Here is a 21103-nt window from a genome sequence, read left to right on the forward strand (position 1 = left end):
AATTCTTTTCTTTTTTTAAAAGAGGAAATCAAAATTAAATTATTTGCTCAGGGTCACATAGATAGTAAGTGTCCATGGCCAAACTTGAATTTTAGCTCATTCTGACTCCAGGGTCAGTGCTCTATCCACTAGGTCATCTAGTTGCCCCAGTTTCAACATTTTTCCATGATTATATATTACATTTAGGAGGCTCTGTAGTACTACAGGGCTTGCTATAAACAGTCCAATGTCATATGCAAACAGAAGCCTTTGAAGGACTTTAACCATTTTCAGAAAATTCTCTCTTTTATTTTGACTGTGTGTGTGTGTGTGTGTGATTTCCTCTATGATAGTAGCCAGCACCTTTAGCTAGCAAGTTTCCTTACTGCATGCTATACTTAATATTTGTAAATACAGAATTATTGAACAAAATTAACTCATATTTCAAGGAATCTTGTGCTAGTTTAACATATAAATGGCAAACACTTATTGGAAGAGATTTTTAAAGGGATATTTTCCTCTACAGTGTCAACTTTTTATAATCAAACAAAATGCTGATAAATAAGAAATAAATGTATATTTTAAGATATTCATCATGGTCAAGTACGATTTTTGCCAGGAATGTAATGATGATTCAATATTAGGAAAAGAAAAAGCACAGTGGGATCATATATTCTGTGTATCTTTCAGTCCATTACATAACTATAAAGATGTGATTGCTTCTTCTTTATAGTGTTTTTCTATTTTGGGGGAGGGGACTGTTTTTTGTGGGACAATGAGGTAAAGTAACTTTGCCAAGACCACATAAGCTAGGAGGTATCAAGTGTCTGGGGCTGGATTTGAATTCATGTTCTCCTGCTCCAGGGCTGGTGTTTTATCCAATGGACCACCTAGCTTTATAGTGCTTTTTGAAAAATGCATGTTCCCTTCTATCAAAAACATAATTATATATTAAAATAATTTTATTGTTAATAAGTTACTCTTGTTTTCCTAATATTGATCCATCATTGTATTCCAATTCTAATTCCAACTTGATTATAATGAATATTTTAATATATTTATTTTCTACATGTTAGTATCTTATTTAATGTTTGTGTCATATTTATGACTGAACAATCAGGGAGATGGGAGAATTGCTAATAACAAAGAGTATCTTGATCACCCAGGAAAGAGAGAGTATCCAGAAAGAGAAAGATAGTCACTCCTGTCAAATGTCCAAGAAGAGTCAAGAAGGTGAAACATTGAATTTTTTAATAATGAGGCCACTGGTGATATGAGAGAGAATACTTTCAATCAAATGGTAACAGAAAGTAGACTACAAGGGCCTGAGAAGTGAGTGGGATGTGAAAAAGCGGGGGCAACAAGTTTAGATAGCTTTTTCTAGTAAGTTGCCTATAAAAGAGAAGACATAGTATGCTAGTTTGAGAAGAGAGTAGAGCATGCTTACATCTTTTGGCTCAAACAATATAACATTCTTTCTCTAAAATATGTGGGTTTAGTCAAAAAAAGATTGAATGATAATTTGTTAATGAAGGGAAACATCAGTACATGTTTGAGACATCTGAGGAATCAGTGATTGAGTAGCAATAGAGAGAATGGGCCTCACATGTATAGGAAGGGGCCCCATATGTGGCTTGAAGGGAAGTAGAATAGACATCTCTAGCCTATTCCTCTCTCCCTTCTTCCACCTTTCTCCAAGAGAGATCTTCATTCCTACCAGGAGAGAAAGTTGGAAGTTGGGTCTCTCTACTCTTCTCAGAGAAAGAACATATGGGAACAGAAATATATCTAACTGCCTTAAATATTGTTTATATGGAAGATATACTCAGGTTTCATTTAACTTTTTTATCTCTTTGTCATTTGGGAAGGAGAAGAGTAGGTAGGAAGGAGAACTCCAAGCTCTACAGTCAAGGTTTGACACCCCCCCCCTTCCCACCTCATACCATTCCACAATGAATACAGATAGCAAAATAGCAAGGGAACTCACATATCCAAATCAGTATCTAACCAAATCAGAGAAGATATACCTAGGAGAATATATACAAGACAATACAAGATGAAGGAGCTTTCCTATAAGGAGTCATATTACAATTCAACCAAGAGAATGTCCTGGATCTTGCCCAAAGGGAAACTCCCTCAAGTCTCAAGAGAAGCAAACTGAGATTCAGGACATGGAAACCACAAGCTCCTCTCCTATCATCCCAGAGTCTTTTCCATTTGCATCTTGAAATGGGATTGGCCTCTTCTATGTTCCCTCTCAAAGTTGGAAGTCAAATTGAAGCTCTAACAGGAGTTTGAAGAGTCCCCAAAGGGAGAATGGAGAAGGCTGGAGCTCTCTTAACTTTCTCCAGTTCTGTCCTACCCTTCACATAGTATTCATCTCCACCAATAAGGAGAGTGTCTCATACTAATGGACTTTGGAAAAGGGATTATAAAAGATTGAAAATTAGGAAAAAGGCATGGGAATATTAAAGGGACAAGTTTCAGAAGAGACAGGAGAATTTGTTAACCCTATCAACTTTCTTTGAAATTTTCAATAAGAAGCATAACTAGAAAAGGAGGTTCAGTGGTCCTGTGATAAGAGTGAGACAAGAGGCATTCTGCTCCATTAGTAGTCATCAAATTTCAAGAGATTGAAAAGAAGTTCTTCAATATGTTGTTAGAACTTCCTGGAGAGAATATATCAGAGAGCAAGGGCAACAATTTTAAAGAATGAGAAGACATGAATGGGATTTGATTGCTCTCCTTACCAAAAATGTCCACTAAAGTATAAACATATATATATATATATATATATATATTCATTCATGTCAATGCCACCATCTCCACTAAGACTGTAGACCTCTTTCCATTTTTTCAAACATTGTAAATGCTTATCATGCATTTGTTTAATTCAATTCAGTTCAATCAATGTCTGTTTTTCAGTCTAATTTCCACAATCTCTGTTTTACTCCACCACAGCTCTTTTAAAGGGGCCTAACAGTTCAGACTTCATCATCATCTGTCTTCAAGATTCAAAACTCTCAAATTCTCTTCTGAGGAAAAAACTCTTGTGTACTTTTCCATTACTCCACCTACATTCCTTGAATTTCTTCTTTGCCTGCATCCTGAGACCAGTCATGTTCTCCCAGCTCACCATTTCATTCTAGTTTCATGTCTCTAAGATTCATTCCTACTCTTGTTTTATCAGTCTTAATGAATATTGAGTTATTTCAGAAAGTCTTCATGACCCATATTTAAATCATCTAAAACATACTTTTGTTGTTCCTTTACTTGCTTATTCCCCACTTTAGATCACTTCTTCCCCCTATATGAAGTTTCCCCTTTTATTTTACAATAATATTCATGCTATTGAATCTAACTGGGCCTTCACTATTGCATAGTAATCCTAAAATTCGTTTCTGATGTCTCCCAATAAGTTCTCCAAACTCTTGACCTTTATCCATTCTTTCTCTCAGCAAATGATTCATCTGTCCACTTATGATCATGTATAAAATATCTGGCTCCACAACAGCAAGGTAGAACTTCAAGGAAAGAAGTAATCCCCTAATTTGCACATCTGTTTCTTGCAAAGAGAGTAATTTAAAAAACCACTCTCTGATTTATTGACACTGTCTCTGGCCTTCTTTGTCATGCCCAAGTTAGAGAGGATCAGTAAAAACAAAAAAAATAAAAAAAAAATTACCTGAATGATGCTCCTACATCTTAGAATCAACATAGACAAATTGGAACTTAAAGCTTCTCAGAAAAAAATAAACCCCACAACTTGTCCCTCCTTATTTTTGTGTTTCTACTAATGACATCATCATCTTCACAAGTCACCCAAATTTACTCAAAGTCTAGGAATCAGTCATGCCACTCTTCCCTCTCCCTCATCTCCCACAATCAATTAGTCGTCAAACTGTTCATTTCACCTTATCTTCCTCTTCCCACTGTCACCATCTTTTTCTGACTTTCATCATCTTTTGCCTATACTATTTTAATAACTTGATCTACATGATTCTAGTCTCATCCTTCTCTAATTAATCCTACACTGAGTTAACAAAATAATTTTTCCCAAGGTATAGTCACTTGTTTGAAAACACCTTATCATTTTACAATGTTCAGGGCTTCAAGTTAGGAGATACCTTGATTCAGATTCTAATCAGTCACTTAGGCTAACTGGGCAAGTCACATAAACTTTCTGAAAGTCAGTTTCCCTATTTGTAAAATGAAGATAATACTTCATTTTATCAAGCTACATCAAAATTCATTAGTTTCCCCCCTTTTTTTCCACAATGAAAGATATCTATATTTCTTTTGGCCAAGTTTTTGAAAGATGCAATTTGGTTGTTAGAAAGAAAAAATTGGGGGCAGCTAGGTGGCGCAGTGGATAAAGCACCGGCCCCGGAGTCAGGAGTATCTGAGTTCAAATCCGATCTCAGACACTTAATAATTACCTAGCTGTGTGGCCTTGGGCAAGCTACTTAACCCCATTTGCCTTGCAAAAACCTAAAAAAGAAAAAAGAAATAAAAAAATTAGGGGCGGCTAGGTGGCACAGTGGATAGAACACCGGCCCTGGAGTCAGGAGTACCTGAGTTCAAATCCGACCTCAGACACTTAATAACTACCTAGCTGTGTGGCCTTGGGCAAGCCACTTAACTCCATTTGCCTGGCAAAAAAAAAAAAATCTAAAAAATTTAAAAAAAGAAATAAAAATTTTAGGATAACTCAGACAATGATTCAGTGGACCCATGTCTTCACCTAGACAGGCCCAGAGGCATATGGGGCTTTTGCATTCCTAGCTCCCTGGCCCCACTCAAACCCAAATGAGATGCTCCTGAAGAAGTTCCCAGCGGGATATTAATATAAGAAGATAAAGTTCGAGTTCCTTATCCTTGTATTCAAGTTGTTTCCAACCTATCTTTCCAGATTTATTCTATCACACTTCCCTTCATGCACATCTATATTCCAATTATATTATAATTTCCAATCTCTCCTGGCATCTCCCAGCTGTCCACATTCCCTTTGTAAGGTAGAAGAAACCCTAAAGATCATATAGTCCATTCCCTTCCTTTTCTAAATAAGGAAATGAGACAATCTCCCCTATCTCTCATTGTTAAGTGATTTGTCCAAGATGATGCAAACAAAAAGTGATGAAACACAGATTCGTGGTCAGGTTTCCTGTCTCCAAATGCTGTGATATTTCGAACTATAAGACTTCTCTCTAGAAACCCTTCTCTTCCTTCAAGTCCAGCTGCTCTGGCACTTTTCAGGAAGCCTTTGGCGGCTCCCTCCTCCCTCGTCCCAGGTCCGAAGGCTCCCCGGGCTTCTCGCACCCCTCTCCTTGTCTTCTCTCAGGGAACACCTTGATCACGTTTTGACACGGGATGCTAGATTTGGAATTGCCAGGGACCTTGGAGAGCATCTGGTCCCCCCCCCCCCATGTTACTGATGGGAAAACAGAGCGTGGCGGGCTTGTCCAGGGGCACGGGTCTGGAGAGTATCGGCGATGCCATGGGAAGCCGGACCGTTGAGACCCCGGGTGCCGTGCCCAGCCTTCGGGCACACAAGCTGCGGTCCGTGGGTCCGGTCGGGAGCGGGGCTGTCTGCCCACCTCTCCAAGCGCAGCGCCCCGGCGCCGCGGGCAGCCGGGAGTCCATTGAGTTACAGGAGGGGAGGAGGCGTCTGCGTCCCGGGCTGCCGGCCTGTGAGGTCCGCATGTGGCGGGGCCGGCAGAGGGGCGGGGTGGGGGTGCCTGGAGGGGGAGGGCTTACATCACAGCGAAGTTCCCGGATGGTCGCAGCCTCCGGGCTCGGGGAGCTGTTCCTGCCCGCCCGGGAGAAGTTTCCCAGAGGAAAATGCCCCGCGCGCCGCAGCTGCCGGGAGAGCCGCGGGAGCCCCCCGGAGGGGCCCCCCGGGCCCGCTTCTAGGCGCCCCCCGGTAAGAGACGCGCCCCCGCCCCCGCCTGGCTCCCGGAGGCCGACCCCAGGGCCGAGCTTGGGCGAGGCGCAGGGGCGGGGGGCTCGGACCAGAGCCCGCGTCGGGCTGTCCGCGGGGCGGGGGGTCCCGGCCGGGAGACGCTCTCCCCGGGCTGCGGGACGCATCTGCGGGAGCCGGAGAGGGTTTGGGGGCGCTCCTGGGGGAGCAGGGGGTGGTGACGTGGGAGGGGAGGCGACGTCCGGGGAGCTGCCCCGCTCCGAGGGGGCCCCCTCCCGGCCCTGCCCCCCAGAGGCGCGGGCGGCCGGGGCCTCGCCTTCTGCACTCCTCGCTGGCCGGGGGGACCGGGGGGACCGGGGGGACCGGGGGGGCCTGTGGCGCTGCCCTGGCGCCCCGGGACCCAGCCCGCCGGGAAGCCCCCGCGGCCCCTGCCGCCCGACCCCGGGGGCAGCACCGCGAGAGCCCGGAGAGAGCCAAGAGCCTGGGAGCGCATCCCTGGCGCCAGTTTTGTTTTTAATACTGGAACAACTGCTCTTCCATTGTGCAGGCTACCAAGTCTTCACCGTCCTCAGCCTCCTCCTTAAAGGGAGCTCTTGCCCGCTAGAGCGTCTGCTCCAAATAGTCCTTTTTGTAGCTGCCGTTATCCGTGTGTGTGTGTGTGTGTGTCTGTGTCTGTGTCTGTGTCTGTGTCTGTGTCTGTGTCTGTGTGTCTGTCTGTGTGTGTGTGTGTCCTTAAAATCACTGCCGAGTCTAGCTGCCGTTATCCGTGTGTGTGTGTGTGTGTGTCTGTGTCTGTGTCTGTGTCTGTGTGTGTCTGTGTGTGTCTGTGTCTGTGTCTGTGTGTCTGTCTGTGTGTGTGTGTCCTTAAAATCACTGCCGAATCTAGCTGCCGTTATCCGTGTGTGTGTTTGTGTGTGTGTGTGTGTGTGTGTGTGTGTGTGTGTGTGTGTGTGTGTCTGTCTGTCTGTCTGTGTGTGTGTGTGCTTAAAATCACTGCCGAGTCTAGCTGCCGTTATCCGTGTGTGTGTTTGTGTGTGTGTGTGTGTGTGTGTGTGTCTGTCTGTCTGTCTGTCTGTGTGTGTGTGTGCTTAAAATCACTGCCGAGTCTAGCTGCCGTTATCCGTGTGTGTGTGTCTGTGTGTCGGTGTGTGCTCAAAATCACTGCCGAGTCTACCCAGCACTTTTCAAAAATATAGGATAGACCCTTCTCAGACTTCTCTGCCACCATTTGTTTCTCTAGTTCCTTAATCTTTCTTTTGCTCTTTTCTAACAACTTTTAAGGAAAAGAAAATGAAGACTACAAAGATTTAAAGAAAGTTGTTAGTGCCCTCACCAGGAAAAGGAAACAAGCTGACCCAGGCAGGAATTCGCCTGGTGGTCCAAATGCAGAACTGGCACTAGATTTGGAAACTTCTTAGTTTTAACAAAGGGTGGGTCTGTTTGAAGGCAAGCCCTGGACAACTGGAGTTGGTCGGAGCCAGGCTAGATGTGGGCATCCCTCTCTTGTTTCACTTTTGTCGGTATCCGAGAGGAAGAGAGAGAGGAATGGTGGATAAAGTGCTGGCTTTGGTGACAGGAAGACCTGTATTCCAATCCTGCTTCTGGGATTTAGCTGTGTAATTCTGTTCTTTAACTCCTCTCAGCCTCAATCTCTTCATCTATAAAATGGAGAGAATCACATCTGTTTTTGTGAAGCTCTGATAAATAACTTATGTAAAGGGGAGGTGTGACTGAAGTAGTCACCAGCAGGATGTTAGAGGTGTGGAGAATGTTACAGTAGAAGCACTAAAATGACCATTTTCTTGTTAGTCTTGACATCTGTTTCAACTGAAGATCAATTAGAACCCATCCTACACAAACTTTTAAAGTCACTTTTCATTTTATGGTAATGCCTTTTATGGTCCACATTCTAGTGGTTGCATTATACAACTCCAGATCCCATGTGGGTTCCACATAAAATCCCCAAGTTGTTGACACTGTCAATCTGATTTGACCTTAATTTCTGAATAGCATTAATACTAGTACTGAACAAGGTAGACATTCGTGAGATGCCAATCACTCGCTCTAGTAGATTTTAAGAGAATATGGACAATTTTCCCATATCAGTTACTTTTTGTTGCCAGTTTCTCATTCCAGCAACAATCTCAGTTCAACAGAATAACTTCGTTTTAAATTGTTGGCATCTTTCTCTCCACAAAATGTCTGTTTCAAATATTAGTAAATTGAGCCCAGGAAAGATTTGACTGAAATTTCTTTGCCAATGAGCGTGTGAAGTTTGCCTCTTCTGGATATCTGCCTTATCCTGGTGGAGGGGGCTTACATAGCTCAGTGAAACTAAGAGGAATGCTGTATAGAGTTCCTCAAGACAGAAAGGTCATAGTGGACAGCTCTGACAAAAGGTGATCCACTGGAGAAGGAAATGACAAACCACTCCAGTATATTTGCTAAGAAAACTCCACATACTGTTTTAAAATGATAAAAGATATGACATCAGAAGATGACCACCTTGGGGCAAAAGGGCCTGAACTACTTTGATCTGGGTCATGAGCAGTTAGAAATGAATGATCAAGAAATATGAAGTTTTGGAGGTGGAAGGAGCATTAGTTCTGATATTAAGAATAGATGTTCTATTAAAATATAATGAGATAGATTTTTCCTGGAACTCAAGTCTCTTCCTGCCAGTAAGGTAGGCTCTTAGGCAAGTCTAGAAGCTCTTTTGTTCCATTAAGATACCATTTAATATATTGTACTTAAAGTGAAGAATGAGAAAGAACTAATAGCCAAAAGGAGATAGTGAAACTAGTTTGTTCATACCATTTTTATTTAAAATCATTATCTCATAGTGCTCTGGCCAAGATATAACTCATGTTCAATAGTGCCTTTCGTATTCTAGGCTGATGTTCCTGACCAAGATTACTCTTTTAGTATAAAACCAGGAAAAACAAAAATAAAAACAGAAACCTGATGACCTCTTTGCTGATCCTTCCACATTCCAGACAGGTAAAAAACAGTCTGGTTTGTAATAACAACAGCTGCTTCTTCCCGATTCAAATGAATCTGTCACTGTCCAAGATTCTGCCCACTTGGAATCTTGATCTGCTTGAAAATGTTCTTCCAGGTAATTTCAATTCAACAAGCATTTTTATAATAGATATCAGACCCCAGTATTAGGTGCCAGACGTACAGAGACAAAAAGAAATAGGCTATCCTAAAGAGCTCACATTCAATAGAATGATGCATTATATAAATAGATAATACATACAATGCAATTTTTTTTAGGTTTTTGCAAGGCAAATGGGGTTAAGTGGCTTGCCCAAGGCCACACAGCTAGGTAATTATTAAGTGTCTGAGACCAGATTTGAACCCAGGTACTCCTGACTCCAGGGCCAGTGCTTTATCCACTGTGCCACCTAGCCACCCCCATATAATGCAATTTGAAGAGCGAAAGCACACTAACAAATGAGGCAATAAATTAAAGGGTCTTTGGTAAGCATCTGTTATAACTGCCTTTCTTTATGGAAGAGGAAAGAAAGGCCCAGAGAATTTTTTCTGGAATTCAAGACCTTTTTTTCCCCTTTTTTAATTTAATTTTTAGTTTTTTACATTTTTTAAATTTATTTACACATTACTAAAATAGTCTTGTTGTAAGAGTAGACATAATCCTCCCTGCCCCCCATAAAAATAGAAAAACTTCATGTAAAACAAAGTGAAAGAAAGATAAAACTTGAACTTCAGTCTGTGTTCAAATACCATCAGCTCTGTCTCTGGGCTGGATCATATTCTTTATCATAAGTCCATCAGAGAAGTTACTTTCATATTTTTTCTCACAGTAGCTATTGCTGATTGCATTTCTCTCCATCCATTCCTCCCCATTAACATTTATTCTATTTTCTCTCTCTCCTTTCACTTTGTCCCTCCTCAAAAGTATGCTATGGGGCAGCTGAGTGGCCCAGTGGACAGAGCACTGGCCCTGGAGCCAGGAGGACCCGAACCCAAATCCCACCCCAGACACCCAGCAACCACCCAGCTGTGTGGTCCTGGGCAGGCCATCCAATCCCACCATCTTGCAAAACAAACAAACAAAAAAGTGCATTGTATTTGAATATCATCTCCCATGATCTACCCTCTCCTCTATCATCTACACCCCTCCTCTTCTCCCCCATCCCCTTTCTCCCATCCCCTTCTTCTCTTTTTTCCTCTAGGGTAAAAGATTTTTAAACCCTATTAAGTATGGATGTTGTTTCATCTCTGATTTATTTCTGATGAGAATGAAGGCTCAGTCATTCTCCATTTAGAAATCATCCTCAGCCACCTGTTACCTCTAAGGTAAAATATAAACTTTTTACCTGGCATTTAAAACCCTTTCTAGCCTAGCTCAAGTTTCACATTACTCTCTTTTACATACTCCTATTCCAGCCAGTTCTCATCCAGTCAGTACTCAAAATTGTTTTCTCAACTCCCACCTCCATGCCTTTGCTCAGACTGAGACCTATGTCTGGAACACAACAATAATGTTAGTCAAATCATTCAAATTCTCTGGGCAGCCAAAGAACAATCTTTTAGCAACAACCCATGGGTTCCTGGGGAAACTGGCTCATAGTAGCAAAAGTGGTATCCAGACTTCCCAACCCAGGGATCACCAAGCACAGTTTGGAAGATCAGCAGGGAAAACTCTGCCAGAGTGAGTGCAGTGTCTAGACCAATGTAGCCTTTTATGGAGCTGCGGCCCTTAGCAGAGCCCCTGTCTAAGAAATGGGAGCAGGCCAGGGGAGCAGAAGAATACCTTAAAAAGCAGACTTGACCAAACAGAAAAGGAGATAAAAAAGTTTTCTGAAGAAAACAACTCCTTCAGATACTGAATGAAGCTCAAGGAAGCTGATGACTCTGAGGAATCAAGAAACAATTAAACAAAACCAAAAGAATGAAAAATTAGAAGAAAATGTGAAATATTTCATTAGAAAAACAACTGGCCTGGAAAACAGAACCAGGAGAGACAATTTAAAAATTATTGGGCTTCTTGAAAGTCATGATCAGAAAAAGAAACTTGACCACATTTTTATAGAATTTCTACAGGAAAAACTTCCCTCATATCCTAGATGCAGAGGGTAAAATAGAAATTGAGAGGATCCATTGATCTCCCCCTGAAAGAGATCCAAAATAACTAATTCCCAGGAATATTATATAGCCAAATTCCAGAACTCCCAAGTCAAAGAGAAAACAATACAAGCAGCTAGTAAGAAACAATTTAAATATGGCACTACAGTCAAGATTACACAGGACTTAGCAGAGTCTGCATTAAGGGCTCAAAGGGCCCTTATTCTAGAAGACAAAAGAGCTTGGAATACAACGAAGAATCAACTACCTAGCAAAACTGAACATCCTCTTCCAGGAAAAAAAAAAAGATGGACATTCAATGAAATAGGGAACGTTCAAACTTGCTTGTTGAAACAACCAGAGCTTAACAGAAAGTTTGTTCTTCAAGTGCAGGACTCAGGTGAAGCATAGAGAGGGTGGACAGAAGAGGGACAAACCATCTCATTTAATAGAGCAGTTAGGAGGAGCATATTTAGACAAGGCGCAGGGGAGAGCTGAATATGATGGCATAATACATTATAAAGACAGAGACAGTAGGTGAAAAAGGAATGTACTGGAAGAAAGGGAAAGGCGAGGTAGAATGGGCTAAGACATTTCAAGTAAAAGAGTCAAGAAAAAGCTTTTGCAATAGAGTGTAAGGGGGCGAGGTGAGGGAGAATGACTGAGCCTTCATTCTCATCAGAAATGAATTAGAGATGAAACAGCATACATACTTAATAGGGTTTAAAAGTCTTTTACCCTAAAGGAAAAAAGAGAGGAAGGGGATGGGAGAAAGGGGATAGGGGGAGAAGAGGAGGGGTGTAGATGATAGAGGAGAGGGTAGATCATGGGAGATGATATTCAAATACAACATACTTTTTGTTTGTTTGTTTGTTTGTTTTTGCAAGATGGTAGGATTGGATGGCCTGTCCAGGACCACACAGCTAGGTGGTTGCTGGGTGTCTGGGGTGGGATTTGGGTTCGGGTCCTCCTGGCTCCAGGGCCAGTGCTCTGTCCACTGGGCCACTCAGCTGCCCCATAGCATACTTTTGAGGAGGGACAAAGTGAAAGGAGAGAAAAGAAAATAGAATAAATGGTAATGGGGAGGAATGGATGGAGGGAAATGCAATCAGCAATAGCTACTGTGAGAAAAAATATGGAAGTAACTTCTCTGATGGACTTATGACTTTTTGGGGGAAATAGTTTGGAAGATGGATTTCAGATGAAGCAAGAAGACTAATTAGGAGGTATTGAAGTAGTAGAGTAGGCAAGAGGTAATGAGGACCTGGACCTAGGATGGTGGCTTTGTGAGCGGAGAAATGGAAAAGAAATGTGAGAGATGTTGTCAAAGAAAAATTGACAAGACTTGGAAAGTGATTGTATGGGATTGAGGGAAGTAGTGAGTGAGAGGTAAAAGATGATTCCAAGATTGGATGCCAAAATTGTAAAGTCCTTAACATAAATAGGGAAGTTGAAGAAAGGACAGGTTTAGAGGGAAAGATAATGAGTTTTGTTTTGCATATGTTGATTCTGAGATATTTGTGTAATAATCAGGTAGAGAACATTAGTAACTAATATTTTGTTAATGAGAATTGGAAAGGATTTTATTTTACAGATAAGGAAACAAGGCTCTAAAGAGTCAAGGTCCTCGGGGTGGCTAGGTGGCACAGTGGATAGAGCACAGGTCCTGGAGTCAGGAGTACCTGGGTTCAAATCCAGCCTCAGACAATAATTACCTAGCTGTGTGGCTTTGGACAAGCCACTTAACCCCATTGCCTTGCAAAAACAAAATAAAACAATAAAAAAATAAGTAACAATAACTTAAGGGGCGGCTAGGTGCTGCAGTGGATAAAGCACTGGCCCTGGAGTCAGGGATACCTGGGTTCAAATCCGGTTTCAAACACTTAATAATGACCTAGCTGTGTGGCCTTGGGCAAGCCACTTAACCCCATTTGCCTCGCCAAAAAAACCTAAAAAAAAGAAAAAAAAATTTAAAAAAAGAGTCAAGGTCCAGGCAGTTGGTGATATGATGATGTGACCCTGTATCTCAGGAGAGAAATAAGGGTTGACTATAAATTTGGAAGTTAGTCTAATTCAACTTAATTCTTAATTGTTGTTCAACTGAACAATCTTTCTGCTATTACTTCCCAGAAATCTACAGTCTTACTACACCTTGCTTATGTTGCTATAAAGGTGACCCTGAACTCTAAGGTTACACCAGTAGAATAGTAGAATATAAGCATTGATTGGTTCTACTAAGCCCAAAAAGCTTTGAATACTGGCCAGTGAAATTGTATTTGAAGGCACTCTACTAAGTTATAGAGAAATTATGATCTGCTCCTATGAATAAAATCAGTCATTGCTTTTAGGAGTATTTCAGCATGATATATGTAGCCATATTTCAAAGTGCTACCATTCTGTTAAGACATTCTAACTTGAATATGTAGATATGAACCTCTTTAAACTATGGGTCAAGAGCTGACATAAATGTAATTTATCCATTCATTCATTGCTTTTATTATTCACCCACTGCATGTAAATCACATGAAATGTTCACATGGGGAAGGGAAGAATCAAGGCTGACTCCTTGGTTATTAGCCTCAGTGATATGAAAAATTGTAATACCCTTAACAGAAATATTAAAGTTGGAGGGGGGACAATTGGTAGTAAAGTTGTGTGGGTGGGGGTGTGAAAGAGGGTACTTGCCCTCAAGAAACTTATTGGCTAGTAGAGAAGGTAAGACACATTCACAAGTTCATGGAGACAAAATGAGCATAGAATTGGCATCAAACCTGACTTCAAATCCTGACTTCATTCCTGAGTATATGTGGCATTGGGCAAGTCATTGACTGTACCTGGGTGTCTTTCTCTTCATCCATAAAATGAAGAGGTAGAATTTAAAGATAGGCAAAGTCTCTTTCTGCTCCAAATATTATGGTGTTTGGATAACTAAATATACTCCAAGGTAGAATGTGATAATTGTCAAAGAGGAGATATAATAATAATTATAGTAATGTAATGGTAATAATAATTAATATTGCAATGGGAATTAAAAGGAGAGGGAAATTGCCTCCATTTAGAATGGGGCAAAGAACATCTGGCCTACCAGCCATATAAGGCCTACAATCTGACACTGCCATAGCAAGCACAAGCAAGACTTGAAATTCAATAAATCCAGGAGATTTTTAGGAGTGAATTAATTAAATGTTTGACCAAATATAGCAGACAAATGACTTTATAAATATCAAAAAGACTTGGCAGGAAAAAAAGGTTCTGCCAAGGAAAGGAAAGAATAGGTTTATAATAATAATAATAATAATTATTATTATTATTAATAGATTTAGATTTGGGAAGAGGGACAGAAGGGGAGATGTAAGGAGTTTAAGATGCATGAAAGGTAAAGAAAATCTGGCACAGAGATAGGGAAATATTAGCATACTAAGTAGATTTAAGTTACTAAGCTAAATACTAGGTGAATCCAAGAGAGGATGCATCATATAATGGAAAGAGCAGTGAACTTGAAAGGTTTCTGTCTGAACTGACCATTAATTAATTAATTGTGTGACCTTGGGCAAATTATTTAACTTCTTTGGGCCTCAGTTTCTTCATCTATAAAATGAAATAAGACCAAGTGACTTCTAAGTCCACTTCTAGCTTTAAAAGTCTATGATTCTACGCATAAAAGTCCTAGTAGAAAATATCTTTAGGGGGTGGCTAGATGGCACAGTGGATAGAGCACCTGCCTTGAAGTCAGGAGTACCTGGGTTCAAATGTGACCTCAGACACTTAATAATTACCTAGCTGTGTGGCCTTGGGCAAGCCACTTAAACCCCATTGCCTTGAAAAATCTAAAACAAAACAAAACAAAACAAAAAATATATTTGGAAAAGTAAAGGGGCCATGGGAAGGCCTTGAGAATGTTAGACTAAGGAGCTGGTACTTACTGGTCAATATAGCATCATTGAAGAAGGGCATATCAGAACTCTCCTTTTAGGAAGATTATTTAAGTCATTCATACCATGTCCTCTCATTTCCTTAAATTAAGAAAAGGGGCAAAGAGGTTACTAAACACTAAGTACTCTTTTCATCTCTCTTAAGACTTCATTTTATTTTACTGTTATCTTTTGAGTTCCATACAATTAGCCAAGTTGACCTTCCCCTTAAAAAAAAATCAAGTTGTTCCCAAGTCTTAGTATAGTTTAAAACTACATTAAGATGCATGGAAGCCCATATTTTCTCTTGTTTTATCCATAATTACCAGTGCTTCCCTTAATTCTATTGAACCATCAATCAACTAATAATAACTGGCATTAAAATATTAACTGTTATTATTTAATTCTCACAACTCTGTGAGGTACTTGCTATAATTATCCTCATTTTATAGTTGAGGAAACTGAGATTGACAGAGGTTAAACTACCAGCTCCTATTAAGGATCTGAGACAGGAGTCAAAAACTCTGGACCTCCTTGATTCAATATGCTAATATGTATTAAGTGCATCTTCTATGTGCAAAATATTGCATGTCCTCATTCCTCCTTATCAAGATGGTAAAACAAACAAACAAAACAAAACACAAACATGTGCTGACTTCATAGTGATTCTGTAGCACTATGAATGGAGTTAGAAGGGCCTGACTTCAAAGGTTACTCAGATACACTAAGCAAGTCACTTAAACTCTGTATACCTCGGTTTTTTAAATCTGTAACATATAGCACACTTATATAGCAGTTTCCTGTTACCAGTACCTGTGATAGAAGTAGCCAGATCTATTCCCACATTTTCTAGTCCAATGGCTACCATCCACATTTGGTGAACTGAGGATCAATATGTAGTTAATTTCTGCTATATAGGAAACAAATGTGTCCTAAATATAAGATGAGATAATTGTCTAACATGCCTTAGAATGCTTACATAAATGCTATTACTACTTTAGAAATAATGTCATTTATTTTACATCCAAATACACAGAAAGTTCCTTAACCACTACTCTCTCTCCATCCTTCCCTGCTTCCCTCTCCCCAATTCTCTGGCCCTACAGTGATAAGTTGAAGGAAGAGATTTAAAAAAAAAAAAAACCCAAAAGTCATTACTGCACCTTGGAAGAGGAAAAGCCTTTGTTTTCCATCTAAAAGAAATGATGGTAGCAAATAAAATTTGAAAGGTGTTGTGTGTGTGTGTGTGTGTGTATACACTTAAGCAAGTGGATCATATAAAATTCAGACTGTTTGAAGACATACAGGTTGTTATTGTAGAAGGTCTAATGTTTTATTCCTCAGACTAGTCTTGACACCTACTTTAATTAAAAATCAATTGCAGGGGTGGCTAGGTGTCGCAGTGGATAGAGCACTGGCCCTGGAGTCAGGAGTACCTGAGGTCAAATCCAGCCTCAGACACTTAATAATTACCTAGCTTTTTGCCTTGGGCAAGCCACTTAACCCCATTGCCTTGCAGAAACTAAAAAAAAAAATCAGTTACAGATGTGTTCCTTATTCTATCCTCCACTTGACTGCCAATTTTTTACCCAGAGACAAGAGACAAAAATACAAAAAGAAACTTAGGCGGTAAGAGAGGTGATAATCACTCAGAGTTGCATCTTTTCTGACAACTGTATATGTCTTTGGAGGAATGATGAGAATGGGAGTGTCCTAGCTTGTGAGTGTCTCTTAAGAGTGAATGGCAGGTAGATGTGACAATTAGAACACTGGGAGTCACATTCTAGCCTACCAATGGTATCCTGTAAGATTTATATGACCAGATTTGTGGCATACATCTCACCCTAATAGCTACCTATTGTGAAGTGAATAAAAGAGTAAAGGGAAGAAAGGAAGGAAGGAAGGAAGACAAAGAATATCCATTTACCTGGAACTTGGGCAGCCAAAAGGTTCAATGTTTTCCCATCATCATGTGGTGATATCAGCCGTGTGCTATTTATGACATGTACTCAATGACACAGGATTTCCTATTTTCTCTAGAGCAGCAATTAACCATATGTTGGTCATCCATTCATCAAATGTGGAAGATAGCAAGTGACTAGACAATATTGGAACAGAGATGGCATACTTCTATCACAGGTGCTGGTATCAGGGAACTGCTTTATAAGCATGTTATAGAAAGGTGCTTAAATAATTGCATATTTCCTTTCATTCTCCACCCCCCTTTCCATATAAGTTGAAGTCAAAAGGGCAATTGATTTTTGTAGATTGTAAGATGATGAATCAAATGAAATAATAAAGGCGACATACATTTTCTATGTAAATGTCAGTAATTATTTTGACATCCATTTTATATTTAAATGTCAGCAGTTATTATCATTATCATCTTTTCTGCAAGGAGGCAGAACAAACCAGCAGCACAACATATTCAGGTTCATTTTCACCCTTTCTACTACTTCAGACTGATGGTTAAGGAATTTTGATAAGCATCTATGGAGCCATCTTGGTGTTTTGGGTTTTGCTGAGTTTCAACTACACCCTTTTGGAGGGTCAAGGAAGTCAGATATAAAACTAGCATTCATCATTTTAAGAAAGCAGTGTGTGTGGGGCAGGTAGGTGGCATAGTAGATAGAGTACCAGTCCTGTGTGACCTTGGGTAAGCCTTGCAAAAAAGCAATGTGGCTAACAAGAGGGAAAGATATTAGACTTTTATTTTAATAAGTATACTTTATAGATGATACACTAGTAAGGATAAGCTGCTATGAGGTTATGCAAGTAAGACATTTTAATAAAATATTGAATAAAACTTAGTAATTTCTTTTTTACTTCTTTGATAAATTATCTTTTACATATGACTGAAATTTCTCCATCTAATTAATTTTCTTTTTATAAATTCCATTATATTCTTTACATTTAATTAAATTATCTAAGATTTTCCATGATCTGGACCTTAGTTCACTAGTTCAACCTTGTTTTTCACTACTTTTAATTTCCCTGTGTTCCAGTCAAACTGGCTATTAATTCATTATTGAACACCCCCTTGTGCTTTTCTGTCATCCCTTCTGCCTGAATTTCCTTTTACATCTCGACCTTTCAAAATTTTACCTATGTTTCAAGGCTTACCCCAGGTTTCACTTTCTTCACAGTGACTTGCCTTTTCCCCTGCCAGATCAATTCTGAATTTGTATATCTATCAAAGGGATAGATTTGTGGTATAATGATGAGAGCTTTGTATGTGAAGTCAGTAGAAACCTGGGTTCAAATCATGCATTTGATAGCTCTTAGCTGTGTAACCCTAGACAAGACACTTATGATTCTTTCTGAGTAATCTCATCTACTCTCATGATACTGGTTATCATGTCTACATAGATATTTTTCAAATCTATATATCCAACCCTAATTTCTTAAGAACTTTCTATGTGCAAGGTACTATGGTATGATCCTGATTATACAAAGATAAAAAAGTGAAAAAGTTTCTGCTCTCAAATAGTTTACATTATACTAATTTCTTTGACTCAGTTTCCTAATCTGTAAATGAGGAGATTTCACTAGATGTACTAGATCTATGCAAGCTCTAAATCTTTTACCATATACATTACTATTTGGAAATACTTAGTCCTTTCTTATGTCCCTTCACATATCAACAGTTCACTTGGTAGTACAATTATTTTTATAAATCTTTCCAATACTTGTGAACTCCTTTAGAACAAATGTTATTCTCATTATACTTCATCTACAACATCCCACATATAGTAGAAGCCTTATAATTGTTAATTGAATAAATAAAATTTACCTTTCTATTGTAGCATCTAAGAGGAAAAAGTCATCTTGAAGAGTGTGTGTGTGTGTGTGTGTGTGTGTGTGTGTGTGTGTGTGTGTGTGCCTGTGTGTCTGTGTGTCTGTGTGTTCTGGGGTGTAGCATGGTTGGTTAAAGTACTAGAAAAAATTTTTTTGAGATAAAAAAGCAGTTGATCATTGTGATATGCACATGCTTCTATTTTATTGACATTATTATTCCATATACATTGAGGCAACTGACTGGAGCAGTGAATAGAACAATTGAAGTCAGGAAGACCTGAGTTCAAATCTATCCTCAGATACTTCCTATTGAATTTGGGAAGAGCCCAAATTTGGATAGAGCCCTGGGCCTGGAATCAGGAAGATCAAACCCAGTCTCAGACACTTCTTAGCTGTGTGACCCTGGGCAAATCACCAACCTCTGCCTCAGTTTCCAAAACTATAAAATGAGAATATCTGTATTTGCCTTCTATAATATTTATAAAGCAAAATACTTATTTCCTTCTGTTTCCCATCCCCACTTCCCATATAAGTTGTAGTCAAAAAGGAAATTGATTGTTCTGTCTTCTTGTAGGAAAATGTATCAAATGAGACAATAGAGGTAAACATGCATTTTCTTTTTCCTGAATAATATTTTCCCAATTACTTGTAAAAACAATATATAATATTCATTTTTAAAAAATTTTTTGAGTTCCAAATTCCTTTCTTCTCTCTATTCTCTCCCCACTCCCTAAGGCATTAAGCAATTTGATAGGGGTTATGTATGTCCAATCATGAAAGACATATTACCATATAGTGGCATATATTTTCTATATAAATAGTAATGATTGTAACATACATTTTCTATATAAATGTCAGTAATCATCATTACCATCGCAGGAATGCATAAAGACTGAGCAAGCTCTGCTTAGATATACAGACACATCTCAAGTGAACCTTACTGTCGGGGAGGGAACAGTCAATGATAATGTTCACCCCAGATAGGAAGAGGAAAATCCAGTGGTAATGGTCACCCCTAAGTAAGGGCAGCACACCTAAGGCACCCACCAATTAAACAAGCCTGTGTTTATTATCAGTAGTTTTTTTTTTCAGTAGCAGTGAGGATAATAACAGAGAAAGGAAAAGTTTCTTACTTCTTTAAATAACCATAGTTAAAACATTCAGAAAAGTTGAGAAGTAGAGATTCAAAAGTAACATCTGATATTTAAATTCTTGTCATTTACAAATGTTTAAAAGGGCTCAATATATTATTTTGTTGTTGTTGTATCTTCAGCATCTAGTAAAGTGTCTGATGTGCAGGAAACAATAAATTGTTTGATTAATTGATCTGTGCTAGGCTTCCTTTTCTTGTCTCTTTCTCTCTATGACCTCCTCATCTCATTTATCATCTCTGCACACATGACTCACAAACTTTATCCAGTGTCCAGAACCACCAATCTCTTCCAGATTTCAGTCCTGCTTCACCAATTGCCTAGTGAACATTTCAATACCTCAAACTCAGCATCTCCAAAACAATCCCTTTCCTTCCAATCACATCTCTCTTCTACGTGTTCCTATTTCTGTCAAAGGCACCGCTGATCTTCCATTCTCCAAGGTTTGTAATATCAGCCTGGACTTTTTACTCTCCCTCATCCTACATAGTTAATCAGTAGTTAATCAGTAGCCAAATTTCACCATTTCCATTTCTCCAACCTCCCTGTTGTATCCAACTCCTCTCCACTCAGACAGCTATTGCCTTAGTTCAGGACCATATAACTTATCACTTAGATTATTACAATAACAATAATTAGATTTTGCAATAGCTTTGGCATCCCTGCTTCAAATGTCTTCTCTTACTAGTCCATACACAACATTTCTGCCAAAATCTTTTTCCTTAAGCACAGATATAACTGTGTCACTCCCATATCTGATAAACTTCAGCAGTTCCCTGTGTGCTCATTAAATTAAATAGAAACTATTAAATATATAGTTATTTAATTATAATTAAATATAAACCCCTCTGTTTCACTTTTAAAGCCCATCCCAAGCTTAACCCATTTTTCTAATCTCATTTTACATCATACTTCCTCTTGCACTCTGATCTATCCAAACTGTTCTTTTTGTTCTTCACCCACATTACTCCATCTCTCTTCTTGACCATCCCCCTTGGCTAAAATCTGTGGCTAAATGTGGCTAAAAAAGCTTTTCTTGGACTCCTTAACTTCTGGTTCCTTCCCTCTCAAACCTTCTTTTATTTTACTGCTTTATATGTTTATTTGTATTTATCTTCTTTATGTTTGTTCTGCTTATGTGTTTATATGTATGCATATATTTTTCTATACATGTATATTTGTGTATGAGTATGTATATGTATCCATGTATATATATATGCACACACACACTGTATATATATATATATATA

At 39.4% G+C, this 21103-nt stretch overlaps 1 protein-coding gene across 1 annotated transcript in view; it reads left to right on the forward strand.

The window, feature by feature from the left end:
• Positions 1-5815: 5815 nt before the first annotated feature.
• The window catches only part of WIPF1 (WAS/WASL interacting protein family member 1), a 172750-nt gene continuing 157462 nt past the window's right edge, over positions 5816-21103 (forward strand). The window contains exon 1 of the mRNA XM_074215677.1: positions 5816-5902. The gene's annotated coding sequence lies outside the window, so the exon portion shown is untranslated. The remainder of the gene's footprint in view (positions 5903-21103) is intronic.

This window comes from Macrotis lagotis, chromosome 1 (assembly GCF_037893015.1).
Source record: "Macrotis lagotis isolate mMagLag1 chromosome 1, bilby.v1.9.chrom.fasta, whole genome shotgun sequence".
Lineage (NCBI taxonomy): Eukaryota > Metazoa > Chordata > Mammalia > Peramelemorphia > Peramelidae > Macrotis > Macrotis lagotis.